Consider the following 6701-nt stretch of genomic DNA (forward strand, 5'->3'; position numbering starts at 1 on the left):
AATTGAAATATGGCTAAACTAAATTGAGATGTGCTTTAAGTATAAAAATACATACAAGGTTTTGAAGACCTAGAACAATTAAATGAAATGTAAAATAGCCCATTACTAATTTTCCATATTGAAGAAAAGTTGATATCACCAACCAAAAATGAAATTCCAATCCCTCCCAACAGACGGAGTGTGACAACCTAAGACCCAGAAGAGCCGGCGGAGTAAGTTCCAATCTGAGTGCAAAAAGAGTATTACACTAACTCAAAAGCAGTTAAGTAGAAGGAGCAAATTCTCTCTTATTCCACCTTTTGTTCTATTATTTAGGCTTAAAATGGATTGGAGGATGCCCACTCACACTGTTAAACTTATCCAGAAACACCCTTATAAGACATATTCAGAATATTGCTTATCCAAATATCTGGGCTCCTGGTTGCCCAGATGACTTATAAGATTAACCATCATAGGAGGTATAAGAACATGTTACCTGGCCGGGCACGGTAGTTCATGCCTGTAATCCCAGCACTTTGGGAGGCCGAGGTGGGCAGATCATGAGGTCAAGAGATCAAGACCATCCTGGTCAACATGGTGAAACCTCTTCTCTCTAAAAAAAAAAAAAAAAAAAAGAGCGAGAGAGATAAAAAAGAACATGTTACCTATATCCAAGCTATTTCCCTCATAGCTAACACCTAACAGGCACCACATATTTAAAATATTTCTGTCATGCAAGCAGGCAGGATGGTAGAGATTATCCATATTTTTTGCCAAACCATTTACACAATAATATAAATGAGCTTTTCTTTTCCAATCATCTTATGGTATTGTTATCAGATCCTGCCACTTACCAAAAGTTAGGGCATTTCTGTATGATAATTCCTTCTGCGATCACCAGAAAGATGTTACAGGAAAGGGGTCCTGATCCAGACCCCAAGAGAGGGTTCTTGGATCTCACACATGAAAGACTTCAGTGTGTGTCCATAGAGTAAAGTGAAAGTAAGTTTATTAAGAAAGTAAAGAAATGAAAGAATGGCTACCCCATAGACAGAGCATCCCCAAGGGCTGCTGTTTGCACACTTTTAGGGTTATTTGTTGATTAGATGCTAAACAATGGGTGGATTATTCATGCCTTCTTTTTTTAGACCATATAGGATAACTTCCTGTCATTGCCATGGCATTTGTAAACTATCACGTTGCTTGTGGGAGTGTAGCAGTGAGGATGACCAGAGGTCACTGTCATTGCCATCTTTGTTTTAGTGAGATTTAACCGTCTTCTTTACTGCAATCTGTTTTATCAGCAAGGCCTTTATGACCTGTATCATGTGCTGACCTTGTAACTTATCCTGCAACAGAATGTTTAACTGTGTGGGAATGCAGCCCAGTAGGTTTCGGCCTCCTTTTACCCAGCCCCTATTCAAGATGGAGTTGCTCTGGTTCAAAGGCCTCTGACATTATCATTGTTGTTAATACTCAAATGTAACTCTGCTGAGAAAATTGAAGTAGTCAACTTCCTCCTGTTTACACTAATAAGTCATGACATCATAAAAACAAAACAGAACAGAACAAAAAAGGCAAACAAACCCAAACTTGCTTTAAATCAACATCGAAATAGGTCTTTGAGTTTACATTTACATTTTTAAGATCTGCAAGCACCCCTTCTTCCTGATCTGAAAGGGAGGTTGTTTCTTAAGGTAATGGCAGGGAATTGAATCAGAATATTCATGTTTTCCAAATTATCAATTGATAGCTAATTTCAATCACTCATTAGGCCACAGATGTAGTCTCAGGAAACTTTAACACCGTTATGATTGGAGAATCTTGCAAATGACCCTGACTCACCCTCTTTGTCCCATTCTGACATCCAGTCATGGCTATGAAGAGGATGTTCACATACATCTCCTGTTGCTCTGAATTGAAAAAGGAAAGCAGAGAAATTTCAAATATTCTCCAAACTATGGAGTAAGCACTTGGGGACCTGAAAACCTTGTCAGGGCTTATTCAGAGGGGATTAAACTGCCCTGTTCCTCCAGCCTTTCACCATCATTTAAAGATGTCTAATCAGAGGGGATTTCCCACTTGAGGAAATTGTGTCCTGAAGGTGTAATATCCCGTCCACACAAAGATTACAGAAAGAACACACTATAGGACCCAGCAAAACAGCCTGTACTGGACCTTAAAGCCTAGTAATTCTCACCCAAAGAATTAGCTACGGCCTATGGCAAACTACAAAATCTTTCAAATGTGTATATGTTTTGTTTTTTAGAGATGGTCTCATTCTATTTCCCAGACTGGAGTGAGTAGTGCAATCTCAGCTCACTTCAACCTCTGCCTCCCAGGTTCAGGCGATTCTCATGCTTCAGGATCTGGAGTAACTGGGATTACAGATGTGTACCAACACGCCCAGCTAATTTTGGTATTTTTAATAAAGATGGGGCTGGGCTGGTCTCAAACTCCTGGCCTCAAGTGATCTGCCTGCCTGGGCCTCCCTAAATGCTAGGATTACAGGTGTGAGCCACCACGCCCAGACTATCAGATTAGTATTTGACCTCGGGCAGTATTCTTCCTCCTCTCCTACCCCATCAAACAAAAACAAAAGAGAAGGAAAGTGAGAGAGCACGGGACAACCCCATCCCATAGTGAATTTCAGCCAAATAATAGCTGAGGGTAAGAGATAAGCATTGCATTAGTTTTGTCTTCAGGCCTTTTTAAACTATCCCTAGAGATTATAAAATCTACCCATGTCTAAACATTTAAATGTTTTTAGGTAGGTTGACTGTACATTTGTTATCTAAACTGAAACTTCTTTGAAAGTGAAAATGAGAGACGCTAAAAAATGAACAGGTGTTAATTTATAATAGGTGTAAACTTTTATAGTCTAAACTGTTCCAGACATACCAGAAGGTATGATCATCGTATCTCAGAGGAAAATAGCAAGACAACAACAACAACAACTTATATTTGTCATCCTTTTAGATCACACTGTTTAAGGAAAAAAAAAATGAACTTTTCTTTTACAAACCTGACCTCAATGATAATTTAAATAGTACCTGTACTAAAGTGGGAAAAGTACACAGACCAGAGCTTGTGGCCACATCCAATTAACCCATTCCCTTAAATTGAAGTGGAAATTTTCCCCAGGATTTTGTTGGCACATAGTCAGCTACTTCCCTATTTTAAAACTGCCCCTGTTTTTCTGCTAATTACTGCCTCTTTCTGCTTCTGGACCTCAGCTTATTGCTTACTAGCTAAAAAGTCTTTAAAAAAAAAACTGCTGTGTTGTCTAAAAGTTATGAGTTACTTCCCTTGTCCCCCTACCTGTAAAAACTGTGTACTTTTCTTAGCGGGAGTCCAGACTTTTAGGTGTGAACCCTTCTGGGCCCGCCGGCGTAATAAAAGAGTGTTCCTCCATTTCCCTGAGTGTGGCTTGGGTTTCTTGTCAGGTAAAATTTTCCAGAGCATTTGGTTCCCTGACCGGGAAACTCAGCCGCACTGGCTCCTTTGAGCCACCGTTTGAGGTCGGAAAGGACCAAGAGCTCGCCTGTTCCCCGCCGGGAACGAGGAAGGGGCCCTGTAAACTTCTACAGGGCCTCCTTCCCTGGAAGGGGAACTGCTGCTGCCCCGGCGTTGCTGCTCACCGGACTCTAGGGGAAGACGGACTGAACTGAGGTGAACTCCGGATAAGGTAAGGTCACGGGACCCGACTCTAGGCAGGCCTACCTGCGGACGGAATGGGAGCCTGATCACCTCCCGGGGTCTCCATTTGGAGATAGCAGGTGGATTTCTCACGTTAGGGTGGGAATGTGATAACCTCTGAGTGAGTGTGTGAGTGTGTCGGGCGTTCAAGAGCCTGCTCTTGAACCTTCAATCTGTAGCTCCACGGTGCAAGTTACGGAGCTTGACAGGGCCCGAGCCTGCGTTTCTGTGGGGAACCTTATATGGCTTATGGAGGTATCGAGCTGAGCTCGATCTGAGTCGGGGGATTATACAGACCTGACTGCTAAGAGACGCCTAAATTCCTGCAAGGGGCACGACCAGGTGGGCATCTGAGTGTTCCTTCACGGGACACCCCTCCTTTGTCTTGCGTCACCATTCAAAAGGGGATACACATCATGGGGAAAAGTCAGTCTAAGCCCACAGTCCTAGACAGTATGGTCAAAAACTTCAGGAAGGGCTTTTCTGCAGATTATGGGGCTAAAATTACCCCAGGAAAGCTAAAAACCCTCTGCAGATCAGTGTCTGGTGCTTAGCGTCAGCTGGCCACCAGAGGGCACCCTGAAAGTCTTCAAGGTACAGGCTGTTTGGAAGGCTGTGACTGGTAACCCTGGCCACCTGGACCAGTTCCGGTATATTGATTCCTGGTTGGAAATAGCTCAGACCCTCCCCCTTGAGTTCGATTCTGTGCTTGTAGGAAGGAACAGTGCAAGGTCTTCTTGGCCCAAGCAACTAAGAGGCCCAAGCAACCTATTCATCAGGATGATCCCGAGGAGGAGCTGCCACTGCCTTATGCCCTTCCAGCACCATCAGCCCCCAGTCCACCAGCCTTGCCTGACACACCCCCAGTGCAAAGAGGGGAGATCTGAGCACCCTCCCTTGTAGCTAGATCGGCGTGCATGCTGCAGAGAGGTGGGACACTGGAAGAACCAGTGCCCCAAGTGGACGGTCCCAGGTAGGGCACCCCCTGAGGGAGGGCAGAATACCAGCCAGAACACAGCCAGGCCCACCTGATCGGCTTGGCCTGGATGGACTCAGACTAGGACAGGCCAGGCTCTATGAAACTTGGCCCCAAAAGCCCATGGTCAAGATGAAGGTCGAGGGCCACCCAATGACTTTAATGGTAGATACCGGAGTAGAGTACTCGGTGGTCACCACTCTGGTTGCCCCGTTTAGCAACCAGAGGCAACTGTTGTGGAAGCAACAGGTGACCAGGTAGAGCCCTGGCTGTTCTGCCAAGAGCAGACATGCCATTTAGGGGGCCACCAGATTCGCCATGAGTTCCTCTACCTGCTGGAATTGTCTGTTCCCCTTTTGGGGAGAGACTTGTTGAGCAAATTGGGGACACAAATCACCTTTGAACCAGGGGCCCAGCCAATCTTACTTTAAGTGAGCCGAAGGGGGGCCTAATCCTGTAAGTCAAGCTTCCACATGAGGAAGAATGGAAACTGCACACCACTGATAGGTCAGAGGAAAACACACCAGAATTCCTGGGCACCTTCCCTGCAGTCTGGAAAGAGATGAACCCCCCCGGAATAGCCAAGGCCCACACACCACTGATAATTGACCTCAAGCCTGGAGCCCTCCCTTGTCAGGCAGAGACAGTATCCAATACCCTGAGAGGCCCAGATGGGAATCTGGGAACACATTTCACAGCTTAGAAAGGGGGGATTCTTGGTCGAATGCCAGTCTCCCTGGAACACCCCCCTATTGCCAATGAGAAAGCCCGGTGGGGAATATCGCCCAGTACAGGACTTGAGAGCAGGAAACGGTGCCGCAATCACCCTCCCCTGGGTGGTTCCTAACCCATACACTCTCCTGAGCCATCTCCCCTCTGAAGCTGAGTGGCTCACATGCCTGGACTTGAAAGGTGCCTTTTTCTGTCTATGATTGGCACCAAAGAGCCAGCCACTTTTTGTCTTCGAATGGGAGGAGCCCCAAACATGAAGGAAGATGCAACTGACCTGGACTCTGTTGCCCCAAGGATTTAAAAACTCTCCCACATTGTTTGGTGAGGCACTTGCTGCAGATTTAGCTGCCTTCCCACGAGAGGACCTTAACTGCCCACTGGTGCAGTACATGGATGACCTACCTCTTGCCAGCAGGGGGTGGAAGGACTGCTGGGAAGGGACCAAGGTGCCGCTGCTGCAGCTCCTTACAGAGGCAGGATATAAAGTCTAAGGCCCGAATCTGCAGACAGCAGGTGAGGTACCTGGGGTTCATCATCACCAAAGGACATCGGGCTCTGAGACTGGAGAGGAAAAGGGTGATTTGCTCCATGCCCACTCCCAACACCAAGAGGAAGCTCTGGGAGTTTCTCGGGGTGGCAGGCTTTGGCTGCATATGGATTCCCGGCTTCTCGGACATAGCAAGGCCCATCTATGGGGCCCTAACTGGGCTGGAAGATAAACCTCTTGAGTGGGGTAAGAGCCAAGACATGGCTTTCCAGGAAATCAAGGCACTGCTTCAAAATGCCCCAGCACTAGGACTTCCAGATGTCACCTGGGAATTCAATCTATTTGTTCAGGAGAAAAACAAAACAGCACTTGGGGTCCTCACCCAGACCGTTGGGCCTTGGCAGAGGCCAGTAGAATATCTGTCAGAACAGTTGGATGCAGTGGTGCTGGGATGGCCCCTTGTCTCTAAGCCTTAGCCACCACAGTCATTCTGATGAAGGATGCTGACAAGCTAACCTTGGGCCAGATTATCCATATTAAAGTGCCCCACTCGGTGTCCACCCTCATGAGCAGCCAGGGGCACCGGTGGCTCTCAAATGCTCGTTTGACCCACTACCAAGGGTTACTCTGTGAAAACCCGCGGGTCACTATTGAGACTGTGCATGGCCTCAAGCCAGCCACATTTCTATCCACAGAGGAGGGGTCCCTGGACCACGACTGCGAGGAAATGGTAGATGAGGTCTTTGTCAGTTGGCCAGACCTCAAGGACTGTCCCCTCCCTAAGGTATTTTTAAACCTGTTCACTGACGGAAGCAGCTATGTCCAGAA

The 6701-nt window shown here is 46.6% G+C and overlaps 1 long non-coding RNA gene across 1 annotated transcript; it reads left to right on the forward strand.

Moving 5' to 3' along the window:
- The first annotated feature begins 3147 nt into the window (after positions 1-3147).
- Positions 3148-5966, forward strand: LOC116557693. Its single transcript, XR_004271656.1, has 3 exons — positions 3148-3237; positions 3896-3900; positions 5954-5966. It is a non-coding gene; the product is annotated as an uncharacterized LOC116557693 (long non-coding RNA).
- The last annotated feature ends 735 nt before the right edge of the window (positions 5967-6701 follow it).

The sequence above is a fragment of the Sapajus apella genome, unplaced genomic scaffold (assembly GCF_009761245.1).
Source record: "Sapajus apella isolate SASKATOON/1434 unplaced genomic scaffold, GSC_monkey_1.0 scaffold20, whole genome shotgun sequence".
NCBI lineage: Eukaryota > Metazoa > Chordata > Mammalia > Primates > Cebidae > Sapajus > Sapajus apella.